Source organism: Pipra filicauda, unplaced genomic scaffold (genome assembly GCF_003945595.2).
Source record: "Pipra filicauda isolate LSUMZ 115617 unplaced genomic scaffold, ASM394559v2 scaffold423_size595307_pilon, whole genome shotgun sequence".
NCBI lineage: Eukaryota > Metazoa > Chordata > Aves > Passeriformes > Pipridae > Pipra > Pipra filicauda.
This window is the reverse complement of record NW_024104558.1, coordinates 405,517-418,584: the sequence shown is the minus strand read 5'-3', so window position 1 is coordinate 418,584 and position 13,068 is coordinate 405,517. Positions and strand designations below refer to the sequence as shown.

The 13,068-nt window shown below is 58.8% G+C and overlaps 1 protein-coding gene across 3 annotated transcripts in view; it reads left to right on the top strand.

Annotated features, from left to right (window-relative positions):
• Positions 1–2,609: 2,609 nt before the first annotated feature.
• The window catches only part of CSNK1G2 (casein kinase 1 gamma 2), a 42,991-nt gene continuing 32,532 nt past the window's right edge, over positions 2,610–13,068 (top strand). Inside the window, exon 1 of one of the 3 annotated variants that reach the window (XM_039385617.1) lies at positions 2,610–2,724. The gene's annotated coding sequence lies outside the window, so the exon portion shown is untranslated. The remainder of the gene's footprint in view (positions 2,725–13,068) is intronic. The other 2 variants (XM_039385620.1, XM_039385618.1) reach the window with 2 other exon arrangements.

The following is a 13,068-nucleotide window of genomic DNA, read 5'->3' as shown; positions in this document are numbered from 1 at the left end:
CAATGCAGCATCTGCCAATCTCAGTGCCTTCCTCACCCCCAAAGCCCTGTGCCAGGTGCCCCTGCCCAGCCCTCCCCACCCCACTCCCACAGTGGTTCCCTTCAGCTGCTGCTGTGCCCTGTGTTGAGCACTGGGATGAAAAGGATTTTACTTAAATTCTTGCTCCAGGCCCTCAAAATCTGAGCATGAGGCACATTTTCAGCTCCTGCTCCAGCTGCTGCTCAGGCAGGACCTCGGCCCTTGTGAGTTCTTTGACTCCCTCACCCTCGGGACAGGGCAGGATTTACCAGGAAGGTGGGAACGGGGGTGTTGTGCAGCCAAGCTCAACCCCCCCGCCCCAAGGAGCTCCCAAAAGGCTCAGGATCCCCAGGATCAGGGTGTGAGGGATGCTGCCAGAGCCTGGCTTTTCCTTTGTCTGGTTCTTGCTGTGTTTCTGTCCCTCTGCAGCCTCCCAGGCCCTGATGTCCTGCCCTGGGAAGGTGTCACCCACCTGCCCCTGGAGCAGCTCGTCCTCCCGTGCAGTCACAGTGGCTCCTTTGTGTTGTTGTCTGCTTGGGAATGAGCCCCAATTGTCCTGTGCCTGCAGAAGGGCAGGGTTTGGAGCTGGATGTTTTCCTGGCACAACTTCCCTGGCTTTCCTCACTCCCTGGTCCCACAGCATGAGCTGTTGTGTCTCTGCACACCTTTAGCACCCAGTGTGTTCACCGCTGCAGATTTGCCTTGAAATAAAGCCAGAACTCCTTTCTTTCCCCCCTCCTCTCCTGCTCCAGAGGATGGCTAAATTCTCCAGGCAAATGCCTGAACAACTGTGAGTTCTCAAAGTGCTCGAAATCGCGGGGTGGGGGGTGGTGCAAAGGGGGGGAGGGAGGGCGGCTCTGCCCTCGGGTGCTTCAGGGGTGATTTTCTCTCTCTGGGGGCAGGACGTGGGTCCCAGCCCCTCCCCAGCCTCGTGAGCGCTACCACGGCACAGGGAGCAGCTGGAATTCACGTTTGGAATAGCTCAGAATTCTCCTGATTGTTCTGCAGAAGTAAACACCTACAGGGAAAAACCCTTCAGCCAAATGTCGGGGGGAGAGAATTTCCCTGGAAGGTTTCTCTCCCTGGAGAGAGAATCCACTCGAGCAGCTGGAAACGGGTCCTCGGGGTGATGCTGATGCTGAAGATCTGATTCTGTCCCAAACCCACACATAGTCAGCCCATTGCCAGGAAATGTTTTGGGGGTGAATCTGCCCCGTGCCACGAAGATGAGAGAGAGCAGGGGGGTTGTGCAGGGGAGCCTTTGCCCTCCAGCGTTACCCTGAAAGCCTCAAACAGGGAAGAGAAGGAAACAAACGTCTGGCTGTGCCTTCTTTTGCCAAGGGAGTGCAGGGAGAGAATTTTTATGACCAAATGATGGGTCAGAATAATTCCAAAAACAAAGAAAGTGAAAGGTTTTAGGAGGTGGCAGCAGGGCTGTATCCCTGCCCAGCTCCTGTTCCAGCACATCCCACAATCCTGGAGCTCTGTCTCCCTTGGAGAGGCTTTGCCTGGGCTGATGTTCTCAAAAAGGTGTCAGTCCCTATAAAATTCCAGCCCCTGACCTCCCTCTGCCCCCATGGGATGGGGTACAGGGCTGCAGCCCCTCTGTGGGACCCCCAGCCTCAGTCCCCCTCCCCACAAGCTGCCCCAGAGGGTCCACAGTGGGGCTGGATGTGTGTGGGGGCTGTGCCCTAAAATGGGGGCTGTGTCACAGAGTGGGGCTGTACTCCCAAAAATGGGCTGTACCTCAAAATGGGGTTGTACCCCTGCACAGGGGCTACACCCTAGAAAGGGGCTGTACCCCAAAAATGGGGACTGTACCCCAAAAATGGGCTGTACCCCCGCACAGGGGCTGTACCCCAGAACAGAGGCTGTACCCCCAAATGAGGGCTACACCCCTGTGCTCTGCTGGCCACACAGGCCTGTCCCTACAGCCGGGCCGCTGCGCCCCAACCCTCCCGCTGTCCCTCGCCGCAGCCCTGCGCCCCGCCGGGAGCACGGCGCCCTATCGCCATCCCAGTCGCGACAACCCACGCTGGGGCCACATCCCGAAGTGTGTTGTGCCCTGTGTGGATCCCTCCAGCGCAGCCTGACCGCTGTGGTGCAGCAGTACCGCGGGGTCCCTGTCGCGACAGCGCCGCGTGTCCCGACAGCGCCGCGGCGTTAACGTCGAGGAGGAGCCGCCGCCGTAAAGCGCCACCGCCGCAAAGCCCGCGCGGCGCCCGCCGCGATTCCCGAACTCGCCCTGCGCCAGCGCCGCGGGCCCCCCCCGCCCCGCGGGCCGCATTCACAACGGCGGGTACGCCAGCGGCGCAGGGCTCCGCCAGCGCCCCGCGCGGCCCGTACGCCGTTAGCGCAGCGCGGGTCTACGCCGTCGGCGCGGCCTTTACGCCGTTAGCGGGGCCTTTACGCCGTTAGCGCGGCGCGGGCTCTACGCCGTTGGCGCGGCCTTTACGCCGTTAACGCAGCGCTCACTTTACGCCATTGGCGCAGCGCGGACTTTACGCCGTTGGCGCGGCCCTTACGCCGTTAACGCAGCGCTCACTTTACGCCGTTGGCGCAGCGCGGACTTTACGCCGTTGGCGCAGCGGCCGGCGCAGGGGAGGCTGAGGCGCTGAGAGCGGGGCCGGGCCGGGGGCGCCGCCGCCATGGGGGAGCGGCCGCGGGGCAGCGGCGCCGCCGCCCGGCGCTGAGGGACCCGCCGAGGTAACGCCGTGAGGGCGCCGCCGGGGAGGGACCGGGAGGGACGGGGGGACGCCGCTCGACACGGCCCGGCAGAGCCGGGAGGGACGGGCCGCGCCGGGCGGCGCCGCGGGCGGGGGCGGTGGGGGCGCGGGGAGAGAAGGGGGCGGTGGGCGCTGAGGGGGCGGTGGGCGCTGAGGAGGTGCCCCGGCTTGGCACGGAGGGCTCGGGGGTGGTGAAGGTGAGGAGGGGGTTGAGATGGGCCCGGGGGTCGCGGGGGGAAGTGAGGTTCGGCGGGACCGAGAGTGGGGGGGTTCTGGGGCCGGGGATCGGCGGGTTCCGGGCCGGGGGCTGAGGGCCCGGGGCCGCCTCGCCCCGTGCCCTCCCGGCCGTGCCTGTTCGGTGGCCCGCAGGGAGGGGTTCAGGCCCTCAGGAAGGGGTTCAGCCCCCCAGGGAGGGGCTCAGGCCCCCAGGATCCCCCCGAGGCCCGGGGGGGGCGCTGGGGGTGCGGTCGGATCGTCCCCCCCGGCCCGCACCCTGCCCCGGCCTGCAGGATGTTGGCTCCTTTGTATGTGGCTTTTCCTCTCTCTCACCAGAGGGGTTTGGGAAGTGTTTATTTTAGGGGGGAAAGGGCCTGTGCCGAACGTGGTGTTTAAAACGGATTTTTTTTATTTATTTTTATTTTGTTTTCTTCAGCGAAGCGGGTGAGGATGAATGTGAGAAACAGGAAAAAGTGCCCTCCCCCCTCCTGCCCCCAGCAGACAGGAGCTGATCCGGGCCGCTCCTGAGGTTTGCAGAGGAGCAGCAGCTCTGCCGGGGAGGCCCCGTGGCTCCTGTCCCTGGCTGGCAGGAGGGAGCTGAGCCGGGGATCCGAGCCTTGGATCCCGGGGAGCGAACAACGGGAAGCTGTGGGGATGGTCAGGAAGGTGCCTTTTCTTTTGTGCTCTGAGGACTTGCCGTGCTTGGTGCATTTTGGAAGTTGAAAACCAAAGTTTGACAAACCTCTTTGGAGTTGCCACATCAGTCCTTTCCAGACAGTTCGAGGTAACCAGGACACGGGTGGAAAGGTGTGTAAAACCTTTGGAAGTCGCCTCGTTAACCAAATCCATTCGTTTTCCCTCTGCACAACAAGTGGTTGCAGATGTGGAAGAGCAACCAGAGCAGTGTGGAAGTTCACCTGCCAGGCTGCCACACGCACAGAGTGCCCCCATCTCCCCATGGCCACGACAGGGGCTTAAAAATTGGGCCTTATGTAACAGATTGGAGCAAACGTTTGGTGTTTGCCAGTGGTCTGACAAAGAATTGCTGCAAATTAGGGCAGGAGGCCTCCATGGGGAGCCCTCGCCGTGGCGGGATAGGCTTGGCTGCTGGGAGGAACTTGCCAAAGATTTGTTGGTTTTGTTTTAATTTGGTGCTTTGCAGATAGGAGCGTTGTTTGGGCGGTGTTCTGTCGCTCCCTGGGGCGCTGGGAGGGTCGTGGTCCTGTGGTGCAGACCGGTCTGACCCCAGTGTGCTCAGGTTTGTGGGGGCATGAAGTTTGGGGGGCTGTAAGGGTGACTGGCCTCCCATGCCTCTGCCTGGGGGTTTGATCTCCTCCCTGTTGGCTGACAGATCTGTGAGGCCTTATAAATCACTTATAACTCCCTTAAAAATCACCTGTGTGGTTCCTTTGCCTCCCTGCTTTGCTCCTGTGCCCGCACACCCGGGGGGCAGTTGGTGGTGGTTTGCAGGGGACACTTTGTGTCCAGCAGCTTCTCCAGGCCCTCTGGATGGATCTGCATGCCCTGCCCTTGCAGCGAGGTGTGTGCTGGGTGCTCTTGGTGCAGCTCCTGAGAGGAGGAGGAGGAAGTTGGCCCTGGCAGCTGGGCAGGCTCCTGGGCACTGCTCTCCCGGTGGGCCTTGTTTTGTATTCTGTGTCCGAGCTCCTGAGCAGCTCCGGGTGTTGTCAAAACTGTTAATACGGGAGTGACTCAGCGGATCAATGGGAGTGACATGAGGGTTGTGCTCATGGACAATCGGTATTTTTTCCCCCTCCAGCCCCACTGGGCTGGAAGAGACCGTGTCTGAGAGCAGCTGCCAATAAACATCTTTACTGGACTGATTGTGCTCCGGAGCTGCTGTCTCCCCCTGCCCACTCCCCCCTTTCCCATGGTTTTCCTAGCTCTGAGGAGCTGGGATGAGCTGTGCTGGAGCAGCACTCCTGTGCTGTGGCTGGTCCCTCCAGGTGTGTGCCCGGGCACTGCTACCAGGCCCAGTCCCTGTGTGAGCCAGTGTGGGTAGGAAGCTGTTTATCTCTGCTTTCAGACAGGAACTGCAGCTCTACAGGCAGTGAAGGCTCAGTGGGAGGGGTGAGGGAGCCTCGGGAGAGCAGCAGCCCCTGAGACGCTGCTGTGGGGTGTGCAGGGGCCGTGGGGTGTGCAGGAGACCCTCCCCGCTCTCGGCAGGGCCGTGGGGTTTGGTACCAGCACACGGTGGCCTGGTTTGCCCTGTGCTGCTCCCCTGGCTTCCAGCTGCGGTTCAGGGAGTCAGACCCTCCTCCCTCGTGGTGCTGCTGAGCAGGGCCAGGCCCGGGTGCCAGCTCAGGAGCCTCCTCGGTGTGCTTGCCACGACTTTCTGCTCAGAGCTTGTGGGAGCAGCTCTGCCCACAGCCCTGTAATTGGGCTCTGCCTGGGCAGACGTGGCTGTCGTGGGCGCAGTGAGAAGCTGTGAAGCTGAGCCTCCTTCCTCGGCCCTGCTTGGGTTTGGCTGTGCCCTGTGAGCTGGGAAAGGGAAGGAGGGAGAGCAGGTCCCAGCAGCTCTGGGATTCCACTGGAGAACAACTTACCTTCCTGCCGGAAGAGCTGCGTGCCTGGGAATAGTTTGGGGTTTTCACCAGAGTGGCTGTTTCTGCGTCCTGCTGGCAGGTCTGTTGCTGTAGAGAAGCAGCAGCTTTGGTGTGAGGAAGGTGTAAAGGTGACTTTCCTCAGGGGCAGCTGAGTGTGGAGCATCAGGCTCCCTAAGTCAGACCAGCTGCCCTCCATCTCCTGTGGAGTTTTTCTAAATCCCTGCCCAGGCTGTAGCCCTGCAGCCCTTCCTGTGGGCAGCCCCTCCCTTGCCTGTTAGGTTGGTGCATTATTCCTAATAACTGGCCTTAAAACAGCAGCCAGGGCATCAGGAACTGTGGTGACAGGACAAGGGGGAATGGCTTCAAACTGAAAGAGAATAGGTTTGGGTTATATGTGAGGGAGAAATTGTTCCCTGTGAGGGTGGGGAGGCCCTGGCACAGGTTGCCCAGAGCAGCTGTGGCTGCCCCTGGATCCCTGGAAGTGTCCAAGGCCAGGTTGGATCAAAGGGCTAGTGGAAGGTGTCCCTGCCCGTGGCAGGGGGTGGGATGAGATGAGCTCTAAGATCCCTTCCAACCCAACCCACGTGTGATTCCGTGCATGGAGCTGAGGTGTTCCAGCACACCCCTGCCTTGTCTGTCCCACACTGTCAGGTGCTGGGGTGACACACGGGGCTACCCTGGACCCGCAGTGCTCAGAGCTGTGACCCCACAGCTCCCAGGCCCCCCAGCCCCGGGTGATGCAGTGGGTGTAAAACCACAGGCTGTCTCTCTGCCTTCCTCTCTGTGCTCGGAGCCGAGGAGCCCTGTGTGGTTCAGGAAATGGCTCTCCAGGTGAGCTGAAACGGGGTGTTCTAAAACGCTACATGGAGCAAGAAGTCCATGGTTTTATCCACTCCCAGAGTTTGGAGTAGAGGAGTTCAATTAGTTCTATAAACACTTTAAATTGGCTCCTCTGGTTCCAGAGAGGAGGGGCAGGAGTTTGCCATGTGTCCAGGAAGATGTCCCGGTGCCCATGGAGCCTGTCTCCTGCTGGGAGGTTGGTAGCACTGGCATTTCCAAGTGGTGCTCTGCTGGCATGTGCTTCCCCTGCTGAGGAAACATCCTCACTCGGAGGAAATGCAGGTCTTAGTGTCTTGAAACCAAGTGTCAGTGAAACCAAGTCCTCTCATAGCCTCATGTGCCAAGGAGCTGAGCTGGTGATGTGAGGGGAGCCTGGAGTCCTGTCCAGCAGAGCTCCTCTTAGGCTGGGGAAGGGCTCCCTGGGCCACAGGCTGAGATCTCACCTTCCTCCCCTGTTCCCGTGAGGGATCAGAGACACATCCACTGCTGTCTGGTGGGAACAGTGCTCTGAGGGAGAGCTGGGAAGTGCTTGTGTCTTGTTTAGTGTCTGTGGCAATAAGTTGGATGTGAGAGCGGGATTTGGGATGAGCCAAGACACTGTTGCCTTGGAAATAAGGTGCTCCTTGGGCTCCCCGGGGTGTTGGAGACACTGAGAGTCTGGAGGAAAGAAGCGTTAATTTTTGAGTCATTCATTCTTACGTGTCCACCAAGCAAAGAATGTCCTGTAGCCCTTTGTTATTTAATGTTATGTAATGGTTTTTAATGAGGCAGGCCTGGCCTTTGCTTTCCCCCTGGTGAATGAGACAGTTGGCAGGTGATGCCTGGGCTTTGTCAGCCTGAGAGGGATGTTCTTGAGTTAATAAACAGGGGTTAAGGTTGGTCTTGAACTTGGATTTTGTGAAGCTTTCCTCTGGAAGAGCTTTGCAGCCGTGCAGCTGAGCGGCCCCGAGCAGCAGGATTGGTGCTGGGAGGGACCTGGGGGCTCCCTGGGAACACGGCCGAGTCTCTGGGGGTTCATTCCCCTTCCCAGGCTGGGGGCTGGAAAGTCTTGCTAAGAGGGGCTGTTCCCTGGGCGTGGGGGCTGAATGACGGGCTTGGAAAGGTCAGTGGAAATCCAGTTTAAACCAGAACAGAGCTGGGATTGTGCTACAGAAGCTCCATCCTTGCAGGCTCTGTCACTGCCCGATGCTTCCAGGTAAAAAAAATCGCTGCTTTTGAGGCAGCACCGAGGTACAAACAACAAAGCAAGAATCCCTTTCTCTTTTCCTTTTTTTAGCAGGGACTGTTGGCAGCGATGGAGTTTACAGTCTGTGCCTGGTTCCCCCGGTTGGATGCGGGGAGGGGATGGTGCTTTCCAGCACCTTCTGTGCCGGGCTGTGGGCGAGGGGCAGGCCGAGGCTCTCCTGGAATCCCCCCGCCCACAGAGCCCATTCCTCTCATCCCAGAGGCCGTGCCGGGTTCAGGCCAAGTCTAGCTTTTATTATTCCCAAATCCAGGGATTATTAAGGAGAGGCCTGTGGGTGCAGAGGTGCAGGAAGCTGGAGCTGAGGAGCAGCAGTGGGCTCTGGGGTGCGGGGTCACCGTGCCGCGGGAGGAGGCACCGGAGCTGCTGCTGCTCACAGGTACAGACCCGTCTCTGCCTCCAGCCTTGGGAATTCCTGCACAAACTTGCTGGAGCTTGTTGCTCCATGGGCTTTGCTGGCCAGGGAGGGAATAGGAAGTGCTCGGAGCTTTAAGGTTTCCTCCAGGGTAACTCGCAGCCGATTTTAAACCCATAGGGGTGTCTGCCCTCTCGGGGGGTCTCACTGAGAGGGTCTCAGAGCCCCCAGCAGATTCCCCAGCCTGAAGTGGCATGGTGGGTGTCTCGGGAAGGACGTGGAGAGTGGAATTCCGGCACAGCAGACCCGTCAGGGCTCCATCTCACATGACAGCAAGGGATGTTGCCAGGGAGCAGCTCTCAGTCCCTCTCCTGCCTCCCAGGCCTGCTGCTCAGAGCGGGGAGAGCCCAGCGAGGTGCTGCTCACAGGCATCACCTTCAGGAGGGTGAAAGGGGAGCTCATTAACAACCCCCCATGCTGAATTTGGCTGGACAGAAGGAGCCCTGTGAGTCTGAGCTGGCGTGCAGGTTGCTGTTGGGGCACACCCGGGCCCTGCTGCAGTAACCTCTCTTGGGGTAGCTGTTGAGTGTTTTACAGAGAAGCTGTGGGCAGACCCCTCGTGTTGGAGCAGACTGTTTGAGGGTGATTTTGGCAGGGCTTGCCTTCAGTGGGAGGGGACAGAGCAGCCTCTCTGCTCAGGCTCTGGTCAGTCAGCAGTGATGGGGCATGGCAGGGCTGCTCCAAGGTGAGGTGAGCCCAGCTCTGCAGGGCTTTGGCTGCAGAGCCATGACATCAGCTCTGCTCCCCTGATCCATGTGGGAAATGCCCACGGCATCCCAGAGCCCGCGTGCTGCCATGCTTCAAGTGTCCTGACCTCACTGCAGGTTTCTTTTCCCTCCTCACCCTTCCCTCTCCCTTTACTGTGCTGACACCTCCCTGACTGCCCGGGCTCCTGCCTTGCTGGGATGTTTTCTTACCAGAGCCAGCCTGTCCTGTGGGAGCTGGGCTGCCTGCAGAGCAGGAACAGCCTGGAGCTCTTCTGCACTGAGGAGATGTTTGCTGGGCATGGCTGGGTGGAGAGCTGGGCACCTCTGGGAGCGGTGGTGGTGCAGCCAGAGGCAGGGAGGACCAGGCGAGCAGATGCCCTGGATGGCACCCAGAGGTTCCCAGCAGGTCTTCTCTGGTGTCTCTCTGGGGATGTATAATCACAGACCTGGAAACCAGACTCAGACTAATCCTGTGCACGGCGCAGAGGATGCTCTGCAGCAGCTTGGCTGGGTGACAGCAGACACCCGGGGTGTGAGAGAGCACAGGCAGGGGACAGTTCTCACCCTGGCTGTGGTCCTGGCAGGGGACTTGCAGGGCCTCAAATCTGACTTCTCCAGGGAGAAGAGTGTAACACTCGGTGATCTGCTCCTATTTTTGTTCAGAGCCAGAAATCAAAGTCCAGAGCTGTGCTCCTCCAGCCAGAATCACTGAAAGGCACTTGCTGTTGTTTTAGGGCCAATATTTAACTTGTGCCTGCCATGAGGAATGCCTGTTAGACTCCAAATATTTGCCTTAAGGAGGAAGTTTGAGGGAAGAATGTCCAGTGCTGGCAGGGAAGCAGAGGGGTTCAGGAAACCAGCTGAAGTCTCTGTAGGTGCAGGTCGGTGTGGAACAGCCTGTGTTCCCTCTGGCACGGCCCGGGCAGGTCCGAGGTGGCTCTGGCTGAGCCGCGGCGCAGGAGCGGCCGGGAGGAAATGTTTGTGTGCTCCGGCGCTGGAGCACTGGGTGTGTCTGCTCCCACAGCCCCGGGCCGGCGCTGCCAAGGGGATTTAAAGGCATAGGGTTGGAGCTGCTCTCTGGCTGGGGCCGGGGTGGGCAGCCGGGCTGAACTTCCCGATAAAAGCAGCTTATCAGGAAAGAAATGCTCTGCTGCTTTTGCTTTCGCTGTGGTCTGTGGTGGCGAGGGTTTCATTAGCTGTGAAATCCTCTGCAGTGGATCCTGCTAATGGCAGGATTTCCCATTCCCTGGACCTGCTTGATAAGGTGCTCGTGGCTTCTCCTGCCCCTCTCACCTTTCAGTGCAGTCCTTCACCTTGCTGTGTGATCCTTCTCTCAGTGTGCCCCAAACACCATCCTGGAAAAGCCTGTTGGGGTGTTTGCTGCTGCTGGGCAGTGTTGAGCTTGTCCCACGTTTCTGGGAGAGCAGCTGAATGGGGCTGTTGTGCTGGGATGCTGGTGGTGTGTGTCAAAATTGAGGTCAGGATATGGCTGTGGTGTGTGAGAACACGGTGAGGGAGAGGAGCCCGATCCTCTTCCCCGCTCCTCTGGCGGGGCAGGCAGCCCCTCTCTGCAGGCAGGGCAGGTTAGCAATTCTGGGTCTGCATGGGAAGTCAGGGCTTCCTCAGCTCCATGGTAACCCTCTGCCCTGACTTGTTGTGCTCTGTGCTGTTGATTGGATGCTTTTGGCCATGCTTGGCTGTTTAATGCCTGGAGACAGAGAGAACATGTTTCCTCTTGAAGCAAAACCAAAGGCACGCAGCTGTTTGCAGGGGGAAGGCTGTGCCTGGGCTCCTGCGGGCAGAGTTAGGCCCAGCTCTGAAAGGCTGAGCTCTTCCTTGTGCCAGTGTAGCACAGGGCTTGCAGGGCTTGCAGGCAGCCCTCGGGCCCAGCCCGAGGCTGTGCCAGGGAGAGCCAAGTCCCTCTGGCTCTTTGGTGCTGGGGAAGCAAAGTCCAAGCCCCATCCAGCTTGGGGGCTGGTGGGATGCTGGAGTTCAGGGGGCAGCAGAGGTGGCACAGGACGATGGCAGACTGACTTCTCCTCCATTTGCATGTTCAGTGGGCAGCTGGTGCCCTCTGTGATGTGGGGGTAGCTGGGTCGTGTCCACCCAACCCAGAGGTCTGGCAGTGTCTGCAGAACCACAGAACCAGTTTGGTTGGAAAAGACCTCCAGGATCGTGGAGTCCAACCTGTGGCCAATGCCCACCTTGTCACCCGGCCCAGACCACTGAGTGCCACGTCCAGATCTTCCTTAAACACCTCCAGGGATGGGGACTCCCCCACCTCCCTGGGCCCCTCTGGATGTGTTCCCAGTTGGAAAGGCTGTAGAGAAGCTCAGTCCCTCTGAGCACCCACGCACAGGGCTGGCCATGGGTGGGCACCCAACAGCACTGGGCAGCTGTGGGAAGCCTTGGCCCCTTTCCCTGATGAGTGTTGGTGGGTTTGGGCCCACAAATTGGCTGCTTAATGAACGAGGGAGCCAGGGGAGCTGTGTCCTGTCTGCGGGGGCTGGAAGAGGTGGTGTGAACTAGAAACATGAGTAATTAACTCGAAAAAAAGGAGAGGGTTTGGGTTTTGGATGGAAGTATGTACTAGACAAGGGTGAACGTGTGTTGGCTGGGGTTTCTGGGACAAATCAGGGAAGTGAGAGCCCAGAAATGAGGGAGAAAGGACAGTTTGTTCATGCAAATAATGTTCCAGGTATTAATAGCAGCAAGATGAAATGGGTCCTCCTTGGGGGGTGTATCCTGCATGGTCCTTCACTGGGATGATCCCTCTGACTCTACAAATTAAGCCCTTTGTGTGGGGCCCAGAGAAGCAGGGAAGGGAAGGAGAGGAACCAGTGTGGTCTCAGAGGATCTGCCTGTTTGAGAGAGAGTCTTTTGGGTGAACCCCTTGGAAGTTTCCTTTCCCACTCCACAGCACCACCTTTGCAGCTGTGGCCAGTCCTGTGGTGTTCCTGTTTCAGTCCTGGCTTCCTCATCCCATGCAAAAAAATGCACACAGGTGAGGGGACGAGGGAGGATGAGAAAGAATCTCTGGAACATGCCTTTCTGCTGTGGAGAGACTGGTGACAAACCAGAGTCCTTAATCCACAAAGCTGTTCCAGTGCTTAATAGAGGGTTGTGAGGCTGATCCTCTACATGAGGGATGGAGCAGTGAAAGGATTCTGAACAGCTTGTGGCATGACCAGGAATGGGATGGAGGTCTCTGGTCCCTCTGCTTTGAAGCTTATCCCACCCCAGCAGACTGGGGTGCTTGTCCAGGCCTTAGGAATTTGCCCCAGTTAGTTGGGAATAGCCCTTCTCTACCCCCCATTTTATTTCTGAGCTCAGGGATGCTTCCCTTCCCTGTCTGTGAAATAAGCTGCTCGCTTCCATACCTTTGAGAGGTTGCAAGGAAAACCGTAATGGATTGAGCTACTTGGTCCTGAAATGGAGGGGGTGGGAAGGCAAACACCTCCTGGATCGCTCACTGCTCCCCTGAAGGTGCTGCTGATGCTCACACGTAAGCTGAGGGATGTTGTCGTGCCACAGAGCTTCCCTGTGCCCCAGTTCCCCTGCAGGGAAGAGTAATTGCATGGTGCTGCTCTTGTCTCCTCCTGGTCTGGGCCGTGGGTCCTGCCTGTGGCTCTGGAATGCTGTCCCTGCCGGGGTGGAGAGCTGGGAGCCAGGGTGGCAGCGAGTTGGCTCCCGTGTGACTCTGCAACAGGGAAGTGGTTCTGGTGTCTCAGCACGAGGGGTTTGACAGCTCTTTTGGGAGAGGTTTCCCTGTGAGCCCCCCTGGATGCTTACCCTTCCCTCCCCCTCTCCTTCCCCTCCCAAATTCGTGAAGTTTGGCAGTCACTTGAAGGGAAATGTGTGGGGCTTTGAGCAACCTGGGGAGGAAAGCAGAGGGGGGAATGTGGGACAGCTCAGCTTGGCAGAGCTGCAGTTCTGCCACCCAGAAATGGAAACAGCCCTTGTCACCAGTGGGAATGACACCCCTCCCACCCACCCTGCTCCGGGCTCTGCAGGGAAAAGAGCCTGCTCTGGAGTGAAGGAACTGGGCTGGGACAGAGCAGAGCTGGTGGTGTTCCCCCCTCCATGTGACCATAGGAGAGGTGGAGAAGTTGCAATTAACTGTAGGTTGGTGCTAGAAGGGATAACTGGATCCAGGCACCACTTTTTCCTGTGCCTTGCCTTGCAAAAGGCCACCCCAGATCTGGCAGTGCAGCTGCTTCCTAACCTGGTTCTGTCAGGAGGATATGGGTTAAGGGAAAAAAAGATCCTACTACTAAAAGTGTTTGTGCCAACCCAGATCCCGCTGACAGAAAAGGGGCTGGTAATGATACCCATGACA